The sequence below is a fragment of the Pteropus medius genome, unplaced genomic scaffold (assembly GCF_902729225.1).
Source record: "Pteropus medius unplaced genomic scaffold, Ma_sr-lr_union100, whole genome shotgun sequence".
Classification (NCBI taxonomy): domain Eukaryota; kingdom Metazoa; phylum Chordata; class Mammalia; order Chiroptera; family Pteropodidae; genus Pteropus; species Pteropus medius.
The window spans coordinates 939,206-954,945 of NW_024352787.1; the positions used below are offsets into that span (position 1 = coordinate 939,206).

Genomic DNA, 15,740 nt, shown 5'->3' on the forward strand with positions numbered 1-15,740 from the left:
CTTCACCAACTGGCTTTCTCCTGACCCTCACGAATATCTTAGTCAAAGCTGGAAATAAAGACATGAAGATGAGTCACTGAAATAGAGGTAGTAGCTAAACTCTCTGGAAGGTGGAAAGAGGAAAGCATCGGGTCCTCATTCTTCTGGGGTATGGCTATAGTAAGAAACTGAAAGGGAAAACAGAAAAGACATTGAAAAAACAGTTATCATCATTACCACTGTCACCGTACAGATTAATAAGCAGGGTAATAATAACAGTATTTGGATATCAAAGGAAGATACAATTTCAAAGAAAAGAGATCTACAGTAACAAGAAGCGAAGAAATCCAAGAAGAGGAAAACTGAGAACACTTTTCTATCTATAATTTATCAACCCATTCAGCGATTTAGCATGTACTTGGAAATGTTAAAGAAGCTCATACCCAAAAAGGCATGGGGGCCCTTGGTGTACAAAGCAGTCACATTTACTTTCTTACCTAAAACAAGTAAACTATAGAAATGTACACAAAAAGGGTAACAAAATTACCTTTCTTGTCTCTAATTGTTTATGTACCTACCATTTTTAAAGCCCTCTTTAATTTTTCCCTTAAAAAGGAGAGAAAGGTCATTCCGGAAAACTGAACGTCACCTTTGAAGACACCATGGGTGAGAAAGCATTGGATCAGGGCCTCATGGTTAAGCACACACTGATTATGACTATTTTAAAGAGGACTAGATAGATAGTTTTTAAAGCTGTCTGTTTTACCCTAAACACTGTCTAATAAATGAAGGTCCCTACATCTCACTGCTAATTCCTTTCTCTGGTAGTGTTTATAACGGGAGATGAGATTCTCATCTGTCTGCAATAGTTTATTTGAAAGCGGAGACCAGATAAATTTACACTCCACTCAAGGCCTGGTAACAAGGGTAGGTGTTCTCAGATTTCTGCATCACCACTTTCTAGGTCTCGCAGGGCTGAAACCTAAGGCTATCTTTAATACTTCCAGCTTCTCAATCTCACCTAGCCAGGGAACACCAAGCTCAACCTGGTGTGAGGGGAGGGATGATTATTGATAAATATTTGTCAAATAAATAATCTAATTTAATCACGTTCAAATACCCATCCACTTTATCCCAAAATACTTCTTATGCATAAATTTTTTACTTTATGCCCTCCTCTTTACCTCTTGCCTAAATTATGGCGAAAATTTCCTAAGTAATATCTAACCCCCCAGCTCTCTGCCTCCATTCAGGCCTGATCCAGGTGCCTTCCGGCTCAAAACCCAACAACAAAGCTCTGATCCAGGTGCCTTCCGGCTCAAAACCCAACAACAAAGAATGAAGTCAACACTCTACAACGTGGCCCTTGTCCATTCTCCCCCTCTGTGGGTGACCCAGATTTGTGCACTCTTAACTCTCCCTACACTTCACCAGACTCAACTACTCACTGTTCCCCCAGATACACCCTATGATTTCCTTCCCCGGGGCTTCACTTACTTGGGTCCCTCTTACATAGTTATCTCTCAAGTCTACTTTCAGCTCAAAATGTCATCTTCTTCATTAAGTATTTTTCTGATTTCTTGGATTGGAAGTACCATCTCTCCTGAAGTTCCTTTGCCATTTTACTTATAACTCCCCAATGATTGTCTTCTATTTAAATGTGCATAAAGCTTATTTTACAACCTTCTCTCTTCCGTTAGTCTGTCAGTACTGTAAGACAGGATCTGTCTTACTCATCCTGGTTCCCCAAAGCACCTAGCACAGTGCTTGGCACATGCAGGAATTCAACAAATGTGTTCAATTAATTTGGTACATGTGTGAAATTAAAAATCTATCTATTCAGATATATGTAGAAACATTATAGATGTGACAGCATTTAATACACATGTGCTTGAATATTTGTCAATTAAATACTTGCTTGTTTCTTTTCCCAAGGGATTATTAAGATGATTCACACACATCCTTAATGGCAGAAAGTTAAAAAAATAAAATAAATAAAAAATTAAGCCTAAACCAAGTACATGCACCTTTACATAAGAACCAATTTTAGTATTTACAAATGTTTCTTGGCACTTGAAAAGTGGTGCTTTTCTAGAAACAATGACCAGTACCTTAGTTATGCTATCATTAGCCTAACTGCAATCAGCAGGATGTCACCTTGCCTCCCAAAACCCCCATGCTAAGTATTCAGTGTTTTAGAATCACTTAAAAATCCAGGCAACAGTGCCATGTGTTCTATGGAGCTTAAAGTCACTGATGATTTGGCATAAAAATAAAAACAACTTAGTTTTCTTTTTAAACACAGTTCTCACAATCAATTCAGATTATTTTTAATCTGGAGTTCCACAAAAATTGGTTTCACTTTCAGTTCTGAAAAAAGCAGAGGTTTTACAGTTTTTGTACCCTCAAATATAGTACACAAAGAACTACAATAATGTATGCCATATTATTTAACATAAATTTAAAATACTAACATGATACTGTTATTTTAATATGTGTTTCATATGCAACTTCTGGGTTTAATTAAGGACATAATTGAGATCCAAATTCCTGCAAATTTGAGGGGGTTTGCACCAGAAAACATATTCTAGATGCCAAGAGACATAAATCTCTTAAATGCCCAGTTTTCCCTAGTTAGCTTCAAAGTAAATTACATCTGTGCAGCTAAAAATCTTAATTTTAGTACTCCTTAGGATGTGTAAGCTACATTACTATTTTTTAAAAAAAGCCTTCCTTTCCACCTTTCTAGTCTGTTCTTTTGAGCCCTGACCCACAATTCTCATTGAGCTTATCACTGATGTGAGCTTCCTCTATCCCTACCCAATATCATCATGAGAGAAATATTCTATCACTGTTCCTGCAATGAACATGTACATGGTTTCCTGGGTCTCATGAAAGCAGAGTAATAGATGTGGAAGTCCTGGCATGTTTCTACTTCCCAGAAAGCTGACTTCAGTCTCAGTACCTCCCTATGACCTTGATCTGCACTGGTCACAACCTTCCTTCTTGCTTCGAGGATATGAAAGAGCCAAGAGACAGGAGACTCTCAAAAATGAACACGAATCCAAAAGCCCCTGGGTCCCATCTATGCTGCTTTTTTCTCTCTAGATTACATGCTTCTTGAGGACAAGATCTGTTTCTTAATCGAATATTTATCCTTTAGTGTTTGAGCAAATGAATGACCAATGACAACTGGGTAGTTATCAAATACTGAAGCATGAGAGCTTTAAAATACTGTAAATACCACTGCATTTTTATCTGCTAATATCATTGTTAAAAACTCAGAAAAGGTCTCAAGATCTGCTAAGATCCTGACAAAAAAATAAACAAGATGACACTGAATCCGCAGGAGGCTCCAGGACAAAATGCCTGGTCTGATAATGTGGAAGAAGATCAAAGGGAAGCCTGCACCAGAGAAGACTGGGCTCCATCTGGCCTCTGCCACTCCCCTCCCAAAGGTCTATGCTGACAGAAATGAACTCCAGGGTTGCATCAGGCCAGGCTCCAAACCAAAGGATTTGTTCAGAAAAAAGTAGCTTAAATACACTCTGGGCTGGTCAGTGCCTCTTCCACTGTACAGGTGACACAGCGTAGGCACCAGGCCAAGACCACAAAGGAGTAGGTATCAGAGGAAGAACTTGATTCTTCAGACAGGAAATATACTTACTGCTCACTGTAATATGATAGGACGTTGTAGGGATGGGCTACTGTGGGACTTATTTTCCAGAATAGAGGATATCCCAGACACCAAGACTCCATATTGTAAAGACAGAACTCAGCCTTCTTTTCAACAATTTCTGATAACTGAAGCCATGGAAAAAGATATCTGTGATCATTTCAAATTCTAGAAGTTATTCAGAAACCCCTTTCCCCAAATGGAGCTCCCCATAATATCTACTAAAGAAGCCTACCCCAACCCCCAGAGCCTATAATCCTCAACCTCTTCTTCTCCAGTCTCCAGACCATGATATGTTTCCAATTCAATAAACAATATGGCTGTTTCCAATTCAATAAACAATCATCTACTATCCATCCCTCCTCTCTCATGCTACCCTCTTACACATTATGGAAATCTCAACACCAATGTGTTTACTCAAGTCCGCCCAATATAGTGACTCTTCCAGGACAAACTAACACTGTATCAGGAATCTTTGGGCCTCTCAGTTTTAAGCGTTTTTAAGTCCTTTAAAAACTTGATACATTAATTGGGCTTTTCATAAAATCACCTCCAAAAAAGTCAGTAAAGCACAAGTGCATTCTTCAGTTAAAAGGAAAAAAAAAATCATATAACAGCAGTTATTTCTGATCATCTAGAAAAAAAAGACTAGCATTCCCTCAAAAAGTTTTCTTAAAAGAATAAATAAAATAAAATGGATAAATAAATAAATAAAATAAAATGGATAAATGAACATATTAAAAGCCTGGGAAGGAAAAAAGTTAACCTAAGAGATTAACTATCCTGTAAATTCTAGCTAGTGTCATAGTTTATAAGTGAATCTAATATGCTATAAATATTATGGCATCTCTGCTATCACCATAGGAATTCTATTTTCTACTTAAGAAAACAGCAATATGTTAGCATGACAGATTAAATAAATTTTCTAAACAATCTTAGAAATACAACTCTTTCTACAATAATACAATTTTAACCAAACTGCCATTTACAGCTAATTATTTATTTTAGTCAAGGCAAAGCAGCCTGCAAGGTAAAATGACCTAGACGAACAGAGTTTATTCTACATTAAAGCATTTTAGGTTAATGGGCCCAGGGAGGTTTTTGTTTTTTCCTCAAGCCGCATAATTATTTTAACCAAAGTATACATAAAACCATGATCTTCACTCCTTGAAAAACTCATTGGACTACTAAATTAATTCTTCCTTCTTAAATAAGTTTCTATTGAAATCTTTTTCAGAATAATTCTATAATTCTTGTTTTTTATTTCTTTCTCTTTTCCCTCCTAATACCCCTTAAACAGATATGTAGAAATTCTTTTCTTAGCTTTTGGAAAAATGAATGTCAATTTCACCTACAAACTGGCCCAGGACTAATGAAATATATAAGCAGGGTGGAGATCCATGGTGCAAATAGATGTTTCGTATTCTGATATTATCTGATTACCATGGCCTATAAAAATATTTGATGAAATGTAAGTGTAAACAAAGTAAATTCTATTATTTCCTATGGTCAGTGGAAAATAAGTTGGACCAGCAGTCAGTAAACTAGATTTTGTTCTTGTCTGTTAGTAATACTAACAGACTGTATGACCACAGGCAATTCACTTAACCATGGTGGACCTTATCTTCCTCATCTGTAAAAGAAACTGGACCAGATGACCTCTAAAGATATCTTTCACCTTCAAAAGAGTATGATTTCATTTCCATGTCATGAATTTTTATCATCCCAGAGAATTCATGGTACTTTCCACAAAAGCCTTTAATGACTCAAATTAATTCAAAAGTTTCCAAGAACTCAAAGCTTAAAATTATACTTTTAGACAGTCCCTGCCATCTGATCAGGGGGGAAAAAAAAAAAAGTTAAAATATTAGCCAGGTGACCTTAAGCAAATTGAAAACCAGAAATAAATAAATAAATAAATAAATAAATAAATAAATAAATAAATATCTGACTGAATTTTCCAGAGGCTCAAACAAGATATTTTTTGAAAGAATTTTATAAAACTGAAATGTAAAGTTTCATAATTTCACATGGGTGTCCTTCCTGTAGGAGCATTTAATGTAGGGCTCCTAACTAATCGACACTACTTTTGCTATCGAGATGCATGTGTATGTCTCACTTCAGGAACATATTTTACATTAAGATGCACACCTGTACAAGCACTAAGGTGTACAAGTGTAATTTTCAAAGAGTGCTAATTTGAATAACTTTTATGCAAAAATTCCCTCCTATAGTTTTCTTTTCCTTGATAGATTATTATCCATTCTTATTTTGAAAGTAAAACAATTAGGAAAATTAGAATATATAAGGAACAAGTCATATGCTTACCTTTTCATGTATTTCCTTCCACTAATATTTTCTTAAACACGTTATTTTTTACACAATTGTGATCACACATATTTCCATATATGGTCTTTTTCACCCAATATTATAATTTTCCCATCTCATAAATTCTCCAGAAGCAGCACTTTTAAGGGTTATATAACATTCCTTTAGGTTGCCCTCATAAATAACCAAAGCTGGCACTTATTGGGTATTTACTGTGTTCTAGCCCCTATTCTAAGTGCTTTATGTGCTTTTACTCACTTAATCATCACAAAGATCTATGGGCTAAGTGCTGTTATCCTGTCCATTCTCAAAGTGAAGAGCCTTTTCACAAGTGCTAGGTTTAGAACCTCCTGAGAGCAAGTTCTTATCCACTATATCCTGATGCCATCCATAGCAAGAAAAATCTTCCTTTAAACAGAAACTTGGTATTATCACCATATTTTCTATGTTCTAGAATTCAGGGTCTAAACATCTGATATTTAACTTATTCCTAAAATAAAAGAGAATGGTTTATTATAGCATCTGTAAAATCATAAAAATTTTTCCATGAACAAAATACTGCTTATACTTTTTTAAAATAAAGTAAATCATTCTGTATATACTGTTTATAATCTCTTTAACTTAGCATAGTAAACATCTTTCCTTAGAACATTCCTATAACCACATGACAGAATACGTATTTTTATTAAGACAAAATATATGAAAATAGAGTAGGTGAATCTCAAACTAAGTACATAAGAGTTTGAGAATAAACTTCAAACTGTCAAAGGAAACCCTGAGCAGTTCACAGATATCTGCTTTCAGATTCACTTTCAGATTAACATTCAATAAATGTTAATCTATAATAAATAAATGGGCACGTCTCTAACACACGCACTGACTCAGCCCAAGTAGGCATACTCATGCACTATCTTAATTGAATTATTCCTGCCAACTTTGAAGATACGGAGGGGGAAGAGGGCGAGGGGCGCAGGGAGATTCAAACAAACCTTCTGGCATTATGAAGTTCTGATCAGATAGTAAGCCTCCTTGCTACCAATTCACTGATAAAAACTCAAGGAGTCCATTAGAGAAAAAGTGATGAAGATGTAAAAGAAACACACAACTTCATCATCCAAGTGCTTGCTAATGGCTTGCAAAACTCATGGTTCAACTAAATGAAAAACAGTTCTATCGTTTTTATTATTTGTACTTTTGTTTTCAGATAATTGAGTGACTAAATACCTAATACAAGAGTTAGATCAGTGTATTCTTTTACATACTGGAGCTCTATAGAGTTGGTGAAAACAATGGTCCTTAAAAAGGAAATTAGTCTTATTTATATCAAAATGTGTGGCTGCTTTCAAAAACTATGCAAAGATCATACAGATTTACGGACGACCTGACTGACTAGCTTTCTCCACACTAAAGCAAACATAGGGCCAGATCCAAAGTGATACATTCTTATGTGTGAGAATATCACTGCATTTATCAGGTGGCAATGAAAAATTAATGATATAATGGAACTTGTACGTTATGAAAATTAATCTTGCAGAGGGAGATAAGCTTGAATGAGTAAATAGAAATAGGTTCAAGGAGAGAAATTAGGGGCAATGGGGAATCGAAAAAGGATGAAAAACAAACATGGAAAATGAAGAATCTTCGGGATTCATCCATTCACCCAAAAAATATTTATTGAGCCAGACACTGAAGTAACTATGGTGAACAAACAGTCCAGTAAGGGAAATAAACACTAAACAAATGTATACACAAATAAATACATACATTGTGCTAAGTGGTACAAAGGAAAAGAACAGGCAGGGCCTGTTTCAGTCTGTGTAGATAGGCAAGGCCAGGTAAGTACAGTACAGTTCCAAAGACCAAGGGGAGTGGCCTGACAGATGAGGCAGGCGATGAAGTGATTACTATCCTAGGCAGAGGTAAAAGCTTCTGCCAAAGTCCTGGGGTATGGGAGAACCTGGCATCTCGAGAATGTTAAAGCCAGCCAGTGAGCAATGAGAAGATGGTGCCTGATAAGAACACCTTACAGTCCAAGGGAAGATGCTTCTATGCCAAGGGCAGTGGGAAGCACTGGTGTGCTAAGGCTTCAAAATGGAAGCCTTAAGGATAGAGTAAGAATGGCAGCAAAGAGACCAGAGAAGGAGACCGTACTCCCTACTAATACAGAGACCAAGATAAGGACAGGAGACAGAAGGAAGGGATGACAGGTTGCAGTAATCATAAGTGCTGCTCACCAGAGTTCATCTCTCCTTCCAGGCATAGACAAGACTGTACCTTCCTGCCCTTTGGAGCTAGGTATGGTTATGAGACTTGCTTTAGCCAATGAAATATAAGCAAAAGTGAGTAGAAGCTTAAGGATCTACTACATTCAAGATAGTGGCTATCCCTTCAACCCAGACCCCAGGACATGGACAACATGGCCCTCAGCCATCATCAATGGAGAGGAAGCGTGAGGGAGAAATAAGCCTTTTTGTTCTGAGCCACTGAGATTTGGGTGTCATTAGCCAATACTGACTGACACAGAAATAGAACATAATAGATACAGTGATGATGGAATGAGGAAGACAAAAGGAGATGAACAGAAGAAACAAAGGAGAAATTAGAGATTTCAATGTCAGTGACCACGAAAACTATGAAAGAACGCAAAAAGGACAGCTGGTTTGTAATGAAAAGTGACAATTTATGTTTCATAGGTGCTGAACATAAGGGACTGGTAGGACAGCCAAGTACACATCAGGCAGGTTAGTGGAAAAACAGGACTGCGCCAGGGGGAAAAAACAACTGAGATAAAGATTTGGAAACTGCAATGAGGGTGCGCAGCTCCCTTCAAAGTGAAGGGAGGAGATTAAATTCTATGAACCAGTGGTACAGAAGAAACCCTTTAGAAATTGCTCCTGGGTGGTGAGTGCAACAAAAGGATAGAGTGAAGAAAAAAGAGGAAGGAGAGGAGGAGGGGTGCAGAGGACCAAACAGTATCAAATGCTACAGACATTTTAAAGACAAATTAATGAAGTGAGGACTGAGAAGCCACCCCCGACGAAGGACAGAAGCCAGGTTGCAGTGTCACAAGCCAAAGTCGCACAGTGGTTAGTAGCAAAGGGGTAATAAAACCCATGCAGGCAGGTCCAAGCCCTGAACTTAACCTCAAGCTCTCCCACTTTTAAACACCATAATAGAATTTTCTCATTATTTTTCTAAAATAAATGGCATCACAAATAGTTCACGTTTCATATTTTTTAGACTACTGTTAAGACCTTTAGATAGTCTGCAGTTGATCAGTATTTTACATTTTCTGCCCTTAACAGTCAGCACTGTGACTTCAGACACTTCATACACATTTCAGGTTAGTCCTTAGGAGAAATTCCCACAAATGTTAAGTACTGGGCCAAGAATGGGAGCATGTTCAAGTTCTTGACACATATGGACCAATTGCAAAAAGATTATATCATTCATGTTATAGAACACAGGAGACACAAATCCTCATAAAATACAATGTGCAGGGGGCCCCTAGAGTTGTGGAATAGTGTAGCCCTGCAAATAAGAGTGCCCGGTTCACCCATGCTTGCAAATACCTTTTCTATCTTTGCAAATTTGCAAATTTATCAGGCAAAATAGCATCTTGTCTTAATTAATGTTTCTTTATTAGCAAAGCTGAATATTTTTTTCTGCTCTTTACTGATTAATTGTATTCCTTTGAAGAACTGCCTATTAATGTGCTTTCCCATTTTTTTACTGGAGTGTTTTTCTCCAATTGATTTGTAAGAACTCTCAATATTTTTAAAAACTTAACACTATGACCACTATGTAGAGTCTTCAGGATTCATTCATTCACCAAAAAAATATTTATTGAGCCAGCTCTTGAAGTAACCATGGTGAACAAACAGTCCAGCAAGGGAAATAAACACAAAACAAATGTACACACAAATAAATAAATAAATTATGCTAAGCAGTACAAAGGAAAAGAACAGATAACTAGAACACAAATACTGCTTCTAAGTTTATTGTTTGACTTTTACATTTATGGTACTTTTGACATACAGAACAGAGGTTTACATGGGAAAGCAGTAGGCAGAGTGATTAAGAACACATGATCTGAAGCCACAGTGCCTAGGTTCAAGACCCAGATCTCCAACTTAACAGCTGTGTGACCCTGAGGTGACTTACTCTCCCATGTTTAAAAGCCCTAACACAAATTCCAGAACATAGTAAGTGTTCAATAAATGCCAGTTCCAAATATATTTAGTCAAGATAATCAATGTTTCCCTTAAATTAACATAATACAAGCTTACATTTGTTAAGTACTTACTATTAAGTACTTTACATACATTACCTTATTTAACCTTTATTTTAAAAACACTCTAAGATAATATTACCTAACAATTCCAATTCTCAGATGAGCAACCTGAGACTCAGGTGAAGTAACTTGCTCAAATGCCTCTCGGCTCGTCAGTGGCAAAGCCACGGCTGCCCTCCCAAGCCCAGGCCAAACTGGTTTTCCCCTTTCATTTCATACTTTAAAAACCCCTCTTCACCCTTACATGATTATTTACACGTGATTTATGCCGTTTCTTTTATTTATTTTATATGTAACTTATAGTTATAATTTATTTCAGTATGTGATGAGATGGGGCTCCAACACTGTTTTTATGCAATACCATTTACTGAATGGTGTGCCCACCACATCTGACTACTGTTCACATCATACCCTAAATGTTTACACACACAAAGGTTTCTGGGTTTTCTCTTCCATGCCACAGACCTTTCTTCTTGTCTTTGGTCCTGTATGACAAGAAACTATCACTTTTACTCCAGGATTACACTTAGGGGAAGATCTAAGAAGCATATGTTCATAGGTTGGTTTGAACCTCTTTACTAAAATAGGTTTCAAGAAGACAAGAGAAAAATCTTTTATGTGTGTTCTCAATCATTGAAACTGTTCCCAAAATTTGCAAATGTATTTCTCAAAACTTCTCTCCCTTTCTTTTAAAACTTGTCCTTCTTTGCCCGAGCTGCTCTGCTCCTTCTTGGCCTACCTGGGCATTCTAAGCATTTGCTCAATGTCTCATTCGTTTCAGGAAAAAAGTCTCCCTTATATCTGCATCTTCCAGGTCCAGTTCAATTCTTCACAAATGTTTCGCGAGTATACCAGTTCTCTGTTATTTCATCTTCCTCTATTCCTAAAGAAGGAATTTGACCCTTTAAATTTGCTCCTTTGTACTGTTATCCATCTTTTTACAGACGAGTGACCTTTCCACCTGTTTAGATCATAAACCCTTCAGGAAAAGGGCCTGCTCTAATGCAATAGCATATCCGAGCACCCATCTCGTAGCACAGAGCAGGTCCTCAATAATGTGGATAAAGATTTCACAATTCCTTCCCTCCCTTTCCAAATTCAAGGCATTCTTAAAACCCTCCCTTCTCTTAATATTCAAATAGATTAGAAACCAAAGAAATAGAACCTGTTGTTGATTATCTAGTTGGAGATGGACCTCCGCCCTGCTTCCTGTATTTTGGGACATTTCTCTTTGTTAGGACTCTACCAGAGGGTGGAGAAAGACAGGGAGGTGAAGTTCAGGCCAGTTCCGTTGATGATTTACTAACATATCTGATTTAAAATTACAGCCAAAATGAAGTTTTACATTACCTGATCATTTCAAAGAACACTACCAATCAGGTCTCACATTACCTCAGATAATATTGGAATCTTTTTTTAAATCTGAAATACTTTTTTATATTAGTTTCAGGTACACAGTACATTAGTTAGACATTTATATAATGTTTATGAAGTAATCCCCCTGATTTTCTATCACCCATTCGGCTCTACACACAGGCATTACAATACTATTGACTATATTCTCTATGCTGTACTCTACGTCCTTGTGACTACTTTGTGACTACTAATTTGTGCTTCTTCATCCTTTCACCTTTTTTTTTGACCTGACTGAACTGGGAAGATGAGGAAGACCCAAGCACATACTCTGGGACATTTTCATTTCACACCTTCTGTCCATCCGCCTCCAGTAACAGAAAGAAAAATTTATTGATGACCTGACTTGGTTTCATTTCATTTCATATTGCTAGATCTCAAAGGGGGCACTAAATGGTATCGCTGGCATGGGGCTGGACATGGAAGGGGCGTTTGAAGCTGAACATTCTGAGATAAGATCAATAAGGAAGCCGGCAGACAGAGGACTTGGGCATCAATACCCAAGTGCAAACAGTGGCAAAGCCATGCGAAGAGCTCTGTCACAATTCTTATACAAATCTTTCAGAGAAAGGATATTTTTAGGCCTTTGTTGGTATACTACTAGATCTAGGCCATTACGATACTATCTTTAACACATTTGAAAGACCCAAGGTAAGATGCCTTCAGGAGCTCCAAAAGCAATCTCAACTCCACCCTGCCCGGGAAATTATTTCTACTTTTCCTTCTGAGCTTGCACATATTTCAAGTGTTCTGCCCTCCTGATGATTCTAAATCATGGAAAGCTAATTCTGGGCTTGTGAGGATTCTTCTTTTATTACCCAAAACCATAAGTTACTTTTCCTACAGTTAATATGACTGGAATATTACTAGTAATACAGCTACAACTCTTATAAAAGCAGCTTAGAATCAAAGCCTGTTGGTGGGGAAAGGGTCTGCCAGCACTTTGTAAATCATGGCTCAGACATATGTTTTATATACACTTCTTCTGTTTCAAATCTCTGATTAGGACAATAGTCCTCAGTGAAAAGAACTAAGTTTCTTGTGGAAACAAAAAAGATGCCACGGATGTTTGCGGGCTTTATCCACAACGTACACACATTGGCTGAAGTCAGGAAGATGCAGAAACAATTCAGTAAAGCCCCTCATTTAATAGAACAGGAGCCCTGAGGTTCAGAGAAGTTAAGCAACAGCACAAGGTGACTTAAGTAGCTGGAAGAATACATACTAGGCACTAAGAGCTTTATCTATATTGCTCATTTAATCTTCCCAACAACTCTATAAGGTAATACGATTATTATCTCCACTCTACAGATGAGGAAACTGAGGCACAGCAAGGTTAAATTATATGCCTAACACTATACAGCTGATAAGGGGTAGAGATGGGATTACAACCCAGGTGTTCTGACTCCAGTGCCCATACTCTGAACTACTAAACCTCTAGGATTAAAACCCAGGACTCCAGATCCCAGGGAGGGTCATGAGTAATTCTAAGGTTCATGAAAGAGTAAACCATATTTGAAAAGGCCTACAAACCTTGTTGGATTCTGATTAGAACAAACTCATCAAAGATGTTTCTTTAGCAATCTGGAAAATCTGAATAGTATATCAACAGATTATTTTATGCATCATAATGACATTATAGTTATGTAAGAAAATATCTCAATTTTTAATACTATATACTAGGTATACAGGGATTAAATGACAGGAGGCCTGGAACTCAAAATCACAAAAAAATAGTAAAAAGACAGTTGAAGCAAGTCTGGCAAAATCTGGATAATTATTGAATCTGGGTGATGAAATATGACAGTTCATTATGTTAGGTCTCTCCACTTTATTTTCAACCTTTTCGAATAAATACAAAATCATTTTTAAAGGTCCACAAACCTAAGCCTATAAAAAAATAAAGCTATGGAACAATAAAAAATTTATAAGCACCTCTCACTTTCACATTTCAAAGTTTCTTTGTTAAATGGAAGCCTTTATAACTGAATTATTTAATTTTGTTGTTTCTGAACTACCAGCCACTCATCAATACCAGAAGCATGGGAAGAGCTAATTAAATCGATACCCTGTCATTTTTTCTTTTAAGTCCATCAGCAGAATTGCTTTATTAGTCAGCTAGTTAAGAATATTTAATGAGCATTTATTATGCTGGAGGCATTGTCTTAGCGCTGACCCAAGTCATCAAAGACAGAGCAAATACTCCTATCCAAGCATAGATCAATGAACGACGGGATTCCAAACCCTGGCTTGGTTGTGGCTCTGCCTCCTGCATGGATCAGAGTTACATTCTTAGATCCTCTTGAACAAAGCTGAGCCAGAACCTATGTGGCAGATGCACCTGCTGTGGCTTCCTGGCAGACACTGGGGAGCAGCAAGAGGAAACATGCAGTGGAAGTGAGAGAAGTGAGATTTATGGGTAATTTTTAGTATCTATAAGCTATCCCAAATTCCTCCTTCTGCAATGCAGAACCACTGCAATGCGTTTCCCATTTAGCGGGGATCCTTTCATTCACCCAAGAAGGCCCACTTGCTTTCTTGCATTTTGTATTTGTTTTATCCCAGGTTTCATCAGACAAGTGACCACGAACAACACAACAAATTAAGACACCAGCCAGGTGTCTGACTATTCATGCTTAAGGGTATCCAGGGAAAACAGACATACAATTAAGTGTCATAAGGTAACTCAGTAGATGTCACACATGGGAACAGGCACTACTAGGTTACTATCAGTAGACCATTCTCCCATAGGAAGAGCAGTTATTCCAGGACTGTTGCACATCATAAACTAGTACCTCCTCTTCAGTTGGGGGTCTGCCAGCACTTTGTAAATCATGGAATCGATGTGTTTTATTTACTCTTCTTTTGCCTCATTCCTGATGAAGACAGTAGCTCCCAGTCAAAAGAACTAAGCTTCGTGTGAAAACAGAAGAGATGCCACAGATGTTTGCGGGCTTTATCCTTAACATACACACCGTGGCTAAAGTGGGAAAGATGCAGACAGGCCTACTTAAGCCAAAGCGACATTAGTGGGTTCAGGTTATGGACGAGATGCCAGGTGCTGGTCTTTTCCCAACTCCTACTCTACTCCTTACCATCAACTTCAGTAAAATAGAAAAATAAAATCTCTTTTTATAACGGAAAAAATTGAAGTTTGAGGAATCTCGAGTTGGCAGAGTTGGCAATTAGGAGAAAAATCAAACTGAGCAACTGGATTTGGAAATCAGCGAAGCTTCATCTCCAATCTCCACAAACATCATTTATGTCATCCCATGTCTGCTCAAGAAGAGCATCTATCTGCCACCAAAAAGATGTCCCAGCCCCTGTATTAAGTGACCTGGCACTCCAACCCGATAATACCCCACGCATAGCGCCACAAAGGCGAGAATCACTTCCAAGGCTTCCAAGGCCCGTCTTATTGCACCGTTCCAACAAACACAAGTCACCCACCCACAAACAACCCCCTTTCAAGAAGGTAAATGCCAGCGACAATGCAAGTTGCTGCTAAAAGTTTCCAGCTGCCCTAGAGAGCATGCTGCTGCTCAAACGTCGCTCCTCTCCCGCACTATCCAAGTGATCCAGGCATTCTGCGTTTCCATATATAGCAGGACCAGCCCTGGTGTGGAAAAGTTGATTTAAAACTTCATCTATCTCTCTCACACTCAAGGGCCTATTCTCTATAAAAACGTTCTCCTACGACCAGATTAATCTCGGAGTTGCTCGGTTCGCCTGCTTCAAATCCCCAAACTTCGTAGTAATTTGCACCAAGCTGAAATTACCCAAGGTTCCTATCACGCTCCATAACCTTTCACAAGAAGAGGCCAAACCTCAGGATGCCGGCTAGAAAAAGGGGGCGGAGAAGAGGATGAGGAACCCCTTTCCTCAGTAGCTCAACCCGCCCAAAGGGTCCACAGGGCCATCTCCCTCCCTGGGTTGTAGGCTGGAAGACGAAGCCCCCAACTCCACTCCTTTACGCTCCTCCAGGCTACAGGTGCCAAGCCCCTCCTAATACAGAAGAAGGCGGCTGTGAGAAGTATGGGGCGGGGGGGC

At 38.1% G+C, this 15,740-nt stretch overlaps 1 protein-coding gene across 7 annotated transcripts in view; it reads right to left on the reverse strand.

Moving 5' to 3' along the window:
• The window catches only part of DOCK9 (dedicator of cytokinesis 9), a 240,087-nt gene that overhangs the window by 223,535 nt on the left and 812 nt on the right, over positions 1 to 15,740 (reverse strand). The window lies entirely within an intron of this gene.